Here is a 12,545-nt window from a genome sequence, read left to right on the forward strand (position 1 = left end):
CCGCAGACTAACAAAACCCCAAATGAGAAATCCCTCGCAGACTTCAATATCTTCCAACAATAACGAGAGCACAAAACAAAACCCGAAAAATCTTTCTTTTAGAATGAACGCTAACATAAAACCATACTCAATACCTTAGATTTCAAATCGATGAAATGCCAACTAGTCACATGGGGGATTTCTCCTTCGAGATACCCAGTGGAAAGTGGAAAAGTCGATGAAACGCCGACACAGAGGCTTTCACTGGCAGAGACAACTTCGAGACAAACTTCGAAATGGAAAAGTCAAGACGTGAGTCGAGAAAAGCAATTAAACCAGCTCAAATAAATTGCCTCTGAGTTACCCCTACGGAAAATCGCCCACTTCATCTCAAATCGCCGAGATGGGTCAGCACCACGACTCCCCATCGCAAGGCATTTTCAGTCAAAAATTTGAAACTCACCCGCTCACATCCGTATATGGTTTGGGGTTTTGAAAAACATAGAGTTTAAAAAGGAGGGGGATTTTTGGGGATTTCAAAACTAACGGGTGTTTTTTAGCAATTTTACAAACTTAAAGCGGCTAGCAATTTCTACAAATATCTATGAAAATAAAACTTAATAAAAACCACAAATTCAAAAATAAAAAATAAAAAAAAAATCACTGAACATGAACATTTTTATACAGGAAGAATGGTAATTCTTTCATCAAGAGATTGGCTATTTTTTACAATATTGATTAAGATGAGTGGTTTTGTTTATCACTTATAATAATAATAATAATAACTAAGTATTTTTTCTGGCTTTGTATAGAAGTTTTTAAAATTTTGTGAGGAGTTTTGAGACAATATCATATATAAAATAATATAATTAAACAACTCCTATCATAGAAATTATTTTATACCTTGGATTTGAAAAATTTTATGAACATTTATTACATAAATAATTAGACGTAATTAGTATTTTTCAATTATTAATATTATAAGTAATATAGATAAAAATTTAAATGTTATAAAAAAATTAAAATTGTTTCTCAAAACGCTCTACATAATACAGATGGAAGACAATGTCGAAACTATCCAGTGCATAGCTGCCAGCAAAAAAAAAGCAAGAGAACCAACAAGAGGGGCATTAATGTAAGTTGTGGGTTCAGAGTGCAGATAATCAGTTCTATATATCATCAAGTAATGCATCATTTTGATCAGAACCACCAACGACCTCACGGTCCGCACCAATTAACATGTTTGGGTCCATTTGCGTGCAAGAATTGGAGGCCATCTTGGCACCCAATTTTATTTGGATGGTTTGCCAAAGATGGCAATGAAGAACCTGTGTTGTATTCTTTGAAGAAATTTTGTACCAAATCCCACCATGCATGTATGACATTTTCAGAGGATTCTCTCCAAGAATGTAATCCACCTGATGTACATACATTCATGCGGTCAAATTACTTAATTGACCATGCTGCATTACGTGACGTTATAATATTAATATATCAATGTTATATATCTCTTCCCATTTGTAGTACCATGTGATGTATAGTTATTTGTTTCTTGTCTTTTGTAAGCCATTGCTTACACCAAGTACAATGTGTGAACCTTTTGAATATATGCCGTATGTACTGTAATGTATACTTTTCCCCCCTTTAATTAATTTTAACTATGAAATTATTATTATTTGTTTTGACCCTTCGATCAAGATGAACTACATTTAAGAAAATATATATAATTTTTTGAGTTTCTTTTTGTACACAAGAAAAATGCTCATTAAATTTCCATAGCGACATTTTTAAATAAATTTAAAATTATATATATTATCTATTAATATTCAATAACAGTTGTGTATATGCGTGTCATGTTTTTTTTATTATTTTTTATAGATGCAATAAGTGTATATACAGTCAAAGCATGCACCGAACCAAAAATTTAATTATTTAACTCGTACGCTTCACCTGAAAGCAAAGATTTTGGATTACGAACTTACACCCACGTACAATCGGGGACTTAATTATAATTACATATATGATAAGATTTAAACTCGAAAATCTTAAATCCCCACACCAATGTTTTATGCAGTGGAACCAATATTTATAAGATTTGTTTTATTGTAAAAGATTTAGATACAACTTAACTGATCTATCTAATTGTACGTCTTGATTGACCTAGTTCTAACAGTCTTATCATATTCGTAGATGAAACAAATAAAAAATGATTATGATTATTTTATAATGAAAAGCTAATTAATGGGCTTATTTTTTAAATGGTTCAGAACCAGTTAAATAATAATTTGATGGGGAAAGAAGATGCCAATGAGATGATGAAGTTTACCTTCTTCTTCTTCTTCTTTTTGGGAAAAAGGAGCGGAACGAACCTCCCACTAAAGACCCAGGGGATGTGCATGTACGCCGATGGAATAAATGAGGATGACGTACGCTCACGTGGGCACTGAACCACCCATACACAACCACTATTCACAATTCTTTGAAATGTATTTCAGTGGAATCGAACTCTCACCACTCAGTGAAGAGCTTCATCGGCGACCCATGTATCTCAAATAGACCCAAAGTCGTTGGCACTGCTAGTGTACCCACATAAACAAAGAGTATCTCTTTTGCATAATCTAAGGTGTTGTTGCAATTGAAGGTGTGGTTTGAGGAGATAATGTACTTTGCATAAGTGGATATCAAGAATATCGTGGAAGTCACCTATTGGAGATTGCCAGAAGCATTCATTTTTATAAATTAATCCACCTTCGAAAAAAAAAAATGTTAAAAGCACTAATATATATCTTTTTCTATCATCTAAGGAAAACAAAATTATTATGATGCTTGGTCATCTTACAAAAACATTTTAAAAATTTACATACATTAACATCTTAGAAAAAAAAGTAATTCATCATTCTCCATATCAAAACAAATTAAAAATAAAAATAAAAATAAAAACTTGACAAGAAAATAATATGTCATGATAATTTAACCATTAATTATAACTATTATTTCCGACTAACCATACAACTAAAAATATAACTAAAATGTAATTTGCCATAATAGGTCATCTTTACTTTAAAATTGCAACAAATTATTATACACTAATGAGAATTGTTAATATTCAATTAGCTTTACAAGTAAAAATCAGCATAAAATATAGATCAAACTATTTTTTTTAATGTTTTTCTAAAATAATGAAGTAAAAAAATAAACAATAGTGTAAATTTTTTTTAATAAAATTTTTTAATTGACTCTAGCTAGGTTATATATATGTATATATATGTATATCAATATGCAAATATAATAACCTGGTGTATATTGTGTTGTTGATGAAGGAAAAAATTGAAGAGAACCTTGCAGATGAAATTCTCGGCTTGAATTCTAAAGAATCTAAAGAACTATCTTTCTCTTTATCAACCAAAGTTCTCTACATACAAGCATAAAAATAAATCAAATCATACATACATATAAATAAATATTAATTAAAACTCAATAATAAAATTCTCATATATTTCATACTCTAGATAGAAGGACCCTGGCACTAGCAAACTTATTATCCCAACTAAATATACCAATTCTTCTTCATTTGCTCCAAGTGATTGTATATATTTGGCATACGCGCGCCTCATCATTTGTTGCTCTCAAAATCGATATGAAGCTCCCCGTAATAATTCATCCTACCAAATATCAAACTCTTAATTAAAAATTAATCTCAATCAATTTCCCAATAAATAAAATCAAATTCAATTTAATAATCAATCAATCAACTCAACCTTGAATTCCGAGTATGAATAATAATTACCATTAACATGGGAGCCGATCAAATCACTGTACTTCCTTTCATATTTAATTACAAATTTCATTATATATTAGATGCAAATCAAATATATTATTTTAATTTTAATTAAATACTTAAATGAAAATTCATGTATTTTAAATTAATTGATATTAAAACTATTAGTTATTCTAATATCACCTTCTTAGCAACACTCAACAACATTGTTGAGAATTTTTTATCAGCTACTCGGAAAACCAAGGTCGCAGCCACAGTCTCTCCGGCGACATTAGAGCCCGGTTTCTCCGGCGAGACAAAATAAACTATCCTAGAAGTGTCCATGTCTTCAGGGCGTTCCCAACACTGGTGGTCAGCATTGGGGTTTCCAACGCCGACGTAAAGCTTGCCCAAGGTGGCGACGGCGGCATTGAGAAGATAGTATGTGGCCCAGCGGACAGCGGCACGGCCAATGGCGAGGTTGTTTGGGGTCATGTGATTGCTGAACTCGGTTATGGCCCATGAGAGCATGGTGGTACGTGGTGAAGGCCATTGGGAAGTTGAACTTCACGTTGTCGCCGGCGTCGTCGTAGCCGCCGGTGAGGTTCACCTTGGAAGTGCGAAATGGTTTTTAGTTTATGTTAATCAACGATGAGATTGGGAATATTAAATGTTTAAAAATGTTGTGGTAATTTATGATAATTATATTTGGTTGGATATTTATATTTACAATTTTGAACAAGTTTAAATTTAAAGTAAAATAAAATTTGAAATCAAAATAATTAAATTATAACATCCAAGATTAATTTTTGCATATTTTTTTCAAAATAATTTTTGTATGTAAAATTTTAAGTAAATGGAAAGTGAAGATAAAATATAATTTTTATTAAAAAAAATTAATTATAATAAAAATAAATAAAATTTCCAAGTTGAAGATATTTTTAAAATAATATTATCTAAAATTATTTTTTTTATCCGACAGTTGAAGTATGAAGTTTTAAAAAATTATTTTTTTTATCCGACAGTTGAAGTATGAAATTTTAAAAAATTATTTTTTTAAATAAAAAGACATATTTGTTAAAAAAAAAATTATATTATCACCAACTTGGTAATTCCCCATAGTCACATATTTTAGTGGTAATGGAATTATCAAGTTTTTTAGTAATATTTCAAAGTTGGTAATTATAGATTACCTTTAATATTACCACGGTTACCAACTCAAACATAGTAATCTAAAAAGATTACCTCGTAATGTAATAGGCGATAATGTCAAAAATATTATCGCGAACCCTGAAAATTATATATTTTTTTTTTCAATTGTGGTTTTAATTATACCTAAATTGTGGTAATATTTAATTAAAAGAATACTTTTTTATTAAAAGATATTTGGAGAATATTATTTGTTTTGTATTATTAATGAATTATGATTGTTATAAATGGCCAAACTATTTTCCACTAAAAAATTATATATATATATATATAATTGCCTTTATATTATTAATAATTACAAAGCATTAATCAGAATAGTTAAGATAAATCCTAAAACACAATGATCACGTTTCATTATTATTTTATAAGTGTTATTTATTTATTTATATACAAACGCATTTATTTTTATTAAATTAATTAAGTACAATAATAAACATAAATTAAATAGAAAATTGTTCATCCTATTGAAAAACATATGAAAATATCAATTGATATTTTGTTATCTGTTATGGTTCAAATTTATAGTTTCTTTACATTTATTTTAATACATGTGGTTTATCCACTTAACCTATCCTCCCACAATTGATATTTCATTTCTCTCTCAAATCAAATATTAAGATTTAAATATGTAGTTTGACCAAGTTATTTAAAAAAATAAAAATAAACTAGTCCTTACGAACATCTAATAAACTAATACATATAAACAAATAAAATAAAAAAAAAGAAAACAATATATATATATAAGATAAGAGGAGCACATTAGCCAATGAACCATCAATGAGTCCATAGTTAGATCTCCAAATTCTGATCAGTAGGAAGCCTGCCTGATCTCTGGCCTTCAAAGAACAAAATTGATTTCTCCAATGCATCAATATAGTTTGGATGTGCGTCAACAAAATTCCTAAACAAAAATAAACCTAAAAGAATCAAAGGAAATATCAACCTAATTGAGTCCATTAATTGATCCTCAAAGCTCAACCAAGTCATTAAATATATATATATAGCCTAACACTTTCATCATACTCTAATTTGAGTCAAATCCAATGCTTTGAAAAGTGTTATTAGGTGTGTTTGGATGAGGACAATGATTACTAAAAAGGGGAATAGACACAAATTTTAATGCTAACACCTGTTTAAATAGTACATGAATAGGAATTGAATCCTTCCAAGGTTGATTTCCATTACTCTTAAATGTGAGAGTAATAGAGAGGAATTGATGAGATTTGACATATTTGGTCTATTCTCATAATTGCTTCAATATTTTTTAATTTAATAATAATAATAATATGATCTATTTATTATAAATATTTAATCATAATCATTAAAATTAATAATAATATCTAATATTTCGAAATAGAGTAGTTTTATATATCCTACCTTTATTAAAAAAATAATACATCAAATATTTATTTATAATAATAAATTATACTAATTAAAATTAATCATAATTAAAGTAAATTATTTAGTTAATATTTGGTAATAATTTAAGTAAAAAAATGTACAAAATATTTCACAAATTTAAAATTTATCACAAATAGTATTTTAATATTATTTATTAGCACTAAGGACAAAATAGTAATTTTACCATTTTTTCTCTTCCTCTCGTCTGATTCCCAATAAATTTTGTGCAAATCAAACACTTATCATTCCTTCTTATTACCATTACCATACCCATTTATTTTTCCCATTCAAATTCCATAAGGAATGAAGTTTAGTTTTATTATTCAATTTGATTCATGATTCTAGGGGTACTGTCCAATAGATGAAGTGGAGTTTAATTAGTTCTTGGTAACTTACAAGAGTGGTTTATTGAACTTTGATTTTAAGATAGATCTATTAACTAATAGGAGTATTATTATCCTTGCATTACTTGATTCATATAAAATTAAGGGCCCGTTTGGTAAGAGAGAAAGTTATTACTTTGTCAGGGAAAGTAATAATAGATGTGAATCATTTTCATCTGTTTGATTTGTAAACCAAGTGTGTAAAGTAATGGTCAAAATGTAGTCACTTTTCCTTTGACCAGTGAAAGTGATTCATAGGGGAGGGGGTGTGAAACACTGAAAGAGATTACATCGTGGGATGTAATCTTGTGACATTTGTTAAATGATCAAATTACCCAAATAAAGTTCTTTTTTTCAATTAAAATTTTTTTTCTTTCATAATAAAAATTAATGAAATAATCACAAAAAGATTAAATTATGTTAAAGATTAGTTTTTTCATTAAAAATTGCTTTTCATAACAAGATTTTTAAGATAACAAATTAATTAGATATTAAAATTTTGAAAGAAAGCATTATTTTTTAATTAATTTTTGAATTTGTTTTCAGATAACAAATTTAAAGATTAATTAAATAATTATTAATATAAATAATTTTTAAAATAATTTAATAGTTGACCGTAACTTTGTTTGAAAAGCCTGCTTACATCAAACGGATGAATTAACTTTACATGCGTTTAGATTATAATTTTCCGGAAACATAACAAATGTTGTAATATAACTTTACAAAGAAATACTAGAGAAAGACTTTACGGAAAAAAAATTTATTGGAAAAATATATCCCTACAAAGCACCAAACGGACCCCAAGTGAAAGAGGGAGAAAGATATTATTTGGTTGATTCATGAAATTAATCAATTTGATGCCTTGCAACTGAGAAAAAAGTAATGGTCATTGAACTCTGATTAAGATTAGAACATTGTGACCACCAATCAATGAGTTCAATTATTTTGCTTGATCCTTTTGGCTCCCTGTGTAGATATATATATATATATATATATATATACAAAGGTACAAACTTTTAAGGAGAATATTTATTGATAGCAATGCTAAATTAAGAATCTGGTGCACCATCTTAGCTAGTGCATCACTATACTTGTATAGCTGGTATGTGTATTATTGTACATGTATGTTTTTTTGATAACTCTTTTGTGGGTGGTACTTGTTGTTTTTATTAAAAAAAAATGAAAAATAAAAATTTGATTAGCAAATATTGTTAATTACTCTCTCCATTCTAAATACAAGTCGTTTTAAGAAAAAATATTCTAAAATAGTTGTCGTTTTACAATATCAAAGCAATATTTATTTATTTTTTCCAATTTTACCCATCTTTAATTTTCTAAGTGATATAAATGAAGAGAGTAATATTTATAGTCCCAAAAAAATATATGGTTCCAAGAGAGAGATGGTTTTATAATTTAGTTGATTTTTATATTAAATTTTAAAAAATTTAATGTTACATCTTTAAACGACATGTATTTTAGAATAGAAAGAGTATTAAATTTTTAAAATTTTTGTCAAATATAAAAATTAAAAGCTAAAAAATAAGCGAAGGGGTTCTACGTGTGTTGTTATGGAAGTGTGGTTTGCATACGCCTTTAAGAAATTTAAAATTAAGTGGGCTAGGTTTTGGAATTTTATCTTTTTTAAATTCTGATTGATTGTGAAAATTAACTCTAAATATATTATTTTTTAAAATTCATATGTAAACTTTATATTCCATGGTTTTTATTTGAAGTTTTGAGATTAATAAGATATTAATTAATTAATAAATTTTGAAGATATTTATTTTCTCTCAGAGAAATACAACTCTTTTTTAGAAAGTTTAAAAGTAATATTGTAATTTTAATTTATTTTTTCTCACATGAAATGCTGAGACAAGGACATGGTATACATGACAAAATTATTAACAAGGACATGCAAAATCTGATTGTATTATCTCAGAGAAATACAATCCTTTTTTAGAAAGTTTAAAACTAATAATATGATATTAATTTATTTTTTCTCACATGAAATGCCGCGACAAGGACATGGTATACATGACAAAATTATTAACAAGGGCATACCAAATCTGATTATATTTGTCAGGATTTGCGCACACACCCTTAAAAGTTTCCAAACTAAATGATTATTTTGGTGGTTGCAATGGCATCATTTTTAACACTTCAAATTTACGGCTTCATTTTTTTAGGCTTAACTTGTATTTTATTTTGGTTACTAACTTCTATTTGTATAAAAAAGAATATTCATCTTTGATCTTGTTTCTCCGACAAGTCAGTTGCAAGTAACCTGATTTATCTGTCTGACGTGGTTGCTAGAAAATCACTGTCATCCCATGCTCGACACCTCACCAGCTTACGTGGAGGGTCCAGCTCAGCGTGTCTTGTCACCCAAGCAAAGTAACGGCACGCCAGCTTCTCTATTCGTATTTAGGTTCCTTTCCCTTTTTCTCTAAACCTCGTTTGAGACTCTAATTCCTCAATCTCTTCTTCTCTTCTCCCTGTCCCATTCGTCGATTGAGGACAATCGCTAGAGAGTGCGATGATCTTCTCCAATATGGCTTTTCTTTGTATTTCTTCCCCCATCCTCTTCTTCTCCAACCTTTTCTTCCCTTTTGAAAGCAACGATTTTTCTGTCTTACTTTTTACAGTAAGGAAGGCAAGGATCCAGTGAGGTCCCGTGAGATCGGTGATTGATGTCGATCAACTGGGAGGTTTGACCACCAAGAGGAGAAGTCCTAAAATATCGTGAGTTTTTATTTTATTTTATTTTATTTTTTTGGTGTGTTTATCTTAAAATCTGGTTTGAACTTATGGGAGAACTTTGTTTTTTTTACTCCCTTTCTTCTTGTCGGCTATATGAAAAAGAACTCTTTTTTTGTGGTGTTTGCTTTGCAAAGTTTTTTTTTATTTTTTTTTTTTTATTTTTTTCTTTAAATGAAGGTGAGATGATGATCTTGAGTTCTTGGTGCATGATTATCACTCATTTCTTTTTTAACTTTGATTTTCTTTTCACAAAGAAAAGAAAAGCTGCATTTTTTCTTGGTGTTCTGGTTCTGCAATGTTTGCTTGTGTGAAGAAAATTTGGATTTTTTCTAAATGAAGTTTGGTGAAGAGGAAGAAACTGAGCATTAGAAGAGGGGCCAGTTACACCACCACACAAGGAGCAGAAAAAAAGCACAACTTGGAGGCAACCTATGATGAAAATTGAAGGACAAGGAAAAAAAACCCGATGCAAAGCACAATGAGGGAGATGCTACCAAAAAAAGAAAAGCTTGGCTTCCACTAGGTATTGGGGCTCCAGCAACTAGTGATGGCACACAAGGAAGACAAACTTGAAGACATTGAAGATGAAGCTGCACATGTTCATTTTGGAGTTTGCAGTTTTGTTGAGGGATCTATAATGTTCATTTTGTATGTATTGCACAAATAAAACCATTACATGTACAGAATGTGTTACTCTCTCTCATTTATGGATGCAAATGTCACGTCCCAGCTCCCACGTACGGGCTCATGAGGATCGGGTCACCGCATCCAATGGGACTGGGCCCCACCGGGTGCAAGGCCTCGCTTAAAAAAACCCCGGTCGAGTCAACCCTAACAAGCGGATATGAATAGAACACAAAAGCACGAAATAGGATACTTGGAAACCCGAATACTACAACACGGACTTTAGCAAATCTCTGAATACAAATACAACCCAACAATTGAGAATTACAAATACAATCGAATACAAGTCTTACACTCACAAGGTAATAACAAGATACGATAACGCAGCATAATACGACTCCGACACCCCTGCACCTAAACTTGATCTTCTCCCGCGAGACAATGAGTGCATGAGCCACAAGGGCCCGATGAGGATCGCAGATCAAACAACGTGTATAGCGGATATTGCGTAATAATAGCTCATGCTTCACATCGTAATCACGAAAATACGCGTAGTAATCGGAATAATCCAAAAAACACGAAAAACACGCGAATACATCTCCTCACGCTAATAGCGAAATCAACAAAGACGGGTCGGATCTTCGACTATGAAGTCGAATGTAATGCGAGCGATCGTAATATCAACACCGTAGTGCCGGATCTTCGACCGCAGATGGGGTAGCGCTTACTACAAAACATGTGCACATGGCTAGGGACTTACTCCTCCTAGTCTGAGCCGTAAAATGGAGATGTACTAAAAACCGCAGTAAAATCATGAATCACGATGAGGAATTCTCTGAATAAATAATGCAAATAAGAAAATAAATAAATAAACATAAATACCACGCAAATAAATAAATAAATAAAATTATCAAACAATGCAATAATTAAAATAATAATTATTGCCAGAAATACGGAATTATACAGTGCGAGAGCTTATCCGGCTCCGAAGCTACAGAGTTGGGTTCACCAAGTCCCGCTGAACTACTGACCCGGTATGGATCTACCTGCATGAATAATCTAATTTAGGTGACAAATCTTGGGCCGGGCCTAAATTACAACTATAGCTCAAGCTAATTCAACAAATAAAAGAGTTCAAAGCTAGCAAGACAACAGAACAATCATGCACATACTAGCAACTAAAAGTTTACAAGAGAAATAAGGAGTTAAGCCAACAAAAAATCAACTATACATATACATATACTCCAGGAAGGCTATGAAATAAGCACCAGCACATCAAAATTTTCAAAACTAATAATCATCATTAACACATGTTTCATATTATAAAAATCTATATTCCTAACATGCACTCACAAGCATTTATAAATCAACTTCTTATTTAAAAGAAAAACTAAAATAAACTAAACATTAGCATGAAAAGCCAAGAAATGGATGAATTCTCAACGAAAGAGAATTTCTAAAACCTGAACTACACACACACATATATATAAGACATCAATTAAAAACCAAACTAAAACTTAAGATCTCATGATCAACAGGATTAAGAACTTAATTAAAAGGACAATGTTTAAGAGACATGCTTGCAGACATCATGTTTACATGTATCAAAAGAACACACTCTAGTTGCATGCTCATCTCACCAAATTAATTAATAAGAAAACAAAAGCATCATGCCGATTTTCACTAAGGAAACATGCTGACAAACCAACATGCATGACCATATGTTTAATTTTATAAAAAAAATAATCAACTAACTTAACATGGCTGCATACTCACAATGTCAAGCTTACAAACATGGAAACCTATATTCAAATAATTCAAAACATGAATGCTAATTTACATGACCAGACTTACAAGATGCATACTCAAATATTATAATTAAATTATAGGCATCCCTTGGTAGATACAAGCTTGCAAAATCAAGAGAGATAAATAAAATCTTAACAAAATAAGGCTGCAGATTCCAAACCTCTCTATGTTGCAACATGCACACATAGAATTTAAGCTTAAAATTACAAAAGCATGCTACTCATAATTATTCAAAATGACCAAAAACACTCAATGACATGAAAAACATGCTCAAATAACTTCTCAGAATTCTAAAGAAAATAACAAGCTTACCTCTAAGCTTGTTGGTGACAAGTTCCACTCAAAAACCAAGCATAAAGAGAAAAGAAAATGACACCAAAATTCGGCCAAGGTTGAGTTGTTTCAAGGATAAGAGAGTTTGGAGAGCAAGAAGATTGGTTGCACAGCTAAACCTATAAAAGCAACCCAAAAACTCAATTAAAAGCCTCCACTAATCAAAAACAGGAAAAACCAATAATCCACCATCAGGCAAGATCCGGAAATTAAGGCAATGAAACAAACAGTGGGGCCCACTCACTAAACACCTAGTCAAACCAGTCAAAACATAGATACAAACATTACAG

General features: G+C 30.4%; 1 pseudogene; it reads right to left on the reverse strand.

The window, feature by feature from the left end:
- Positions 1 to 1,021: 1,021 nt before the first annotated feature.
- Positions 1,022 to 5,902, reverse strand: LOC120270200 (annotated as a pseudogene).
- Between the last annotated feature and the right edge of the window lie 6,643 nt (positions 5,903 to 12,545).

The sequence above is a fragment of the Dioscorea cayenensis genome, chromosome 10 (genome assembly GCF_009730915.1).
Source record: "Dioscorea cayenensis subsp. rotundata cultivar TDr96_F1 chromosome 10, TDr96_F1_v2_PseudoChromosome.rev07_lg8_w22 25.fasta, whole genome shotgun sequence".
NCBI classification, from domain to species: domain Eukaryota; kingdom Viridiplantae; phylum Streptophyta; class Magnoliopsida; order Dioscoreales; family Dioscoreaceae; genus Dioscorea; species Dioscorea cayenensis.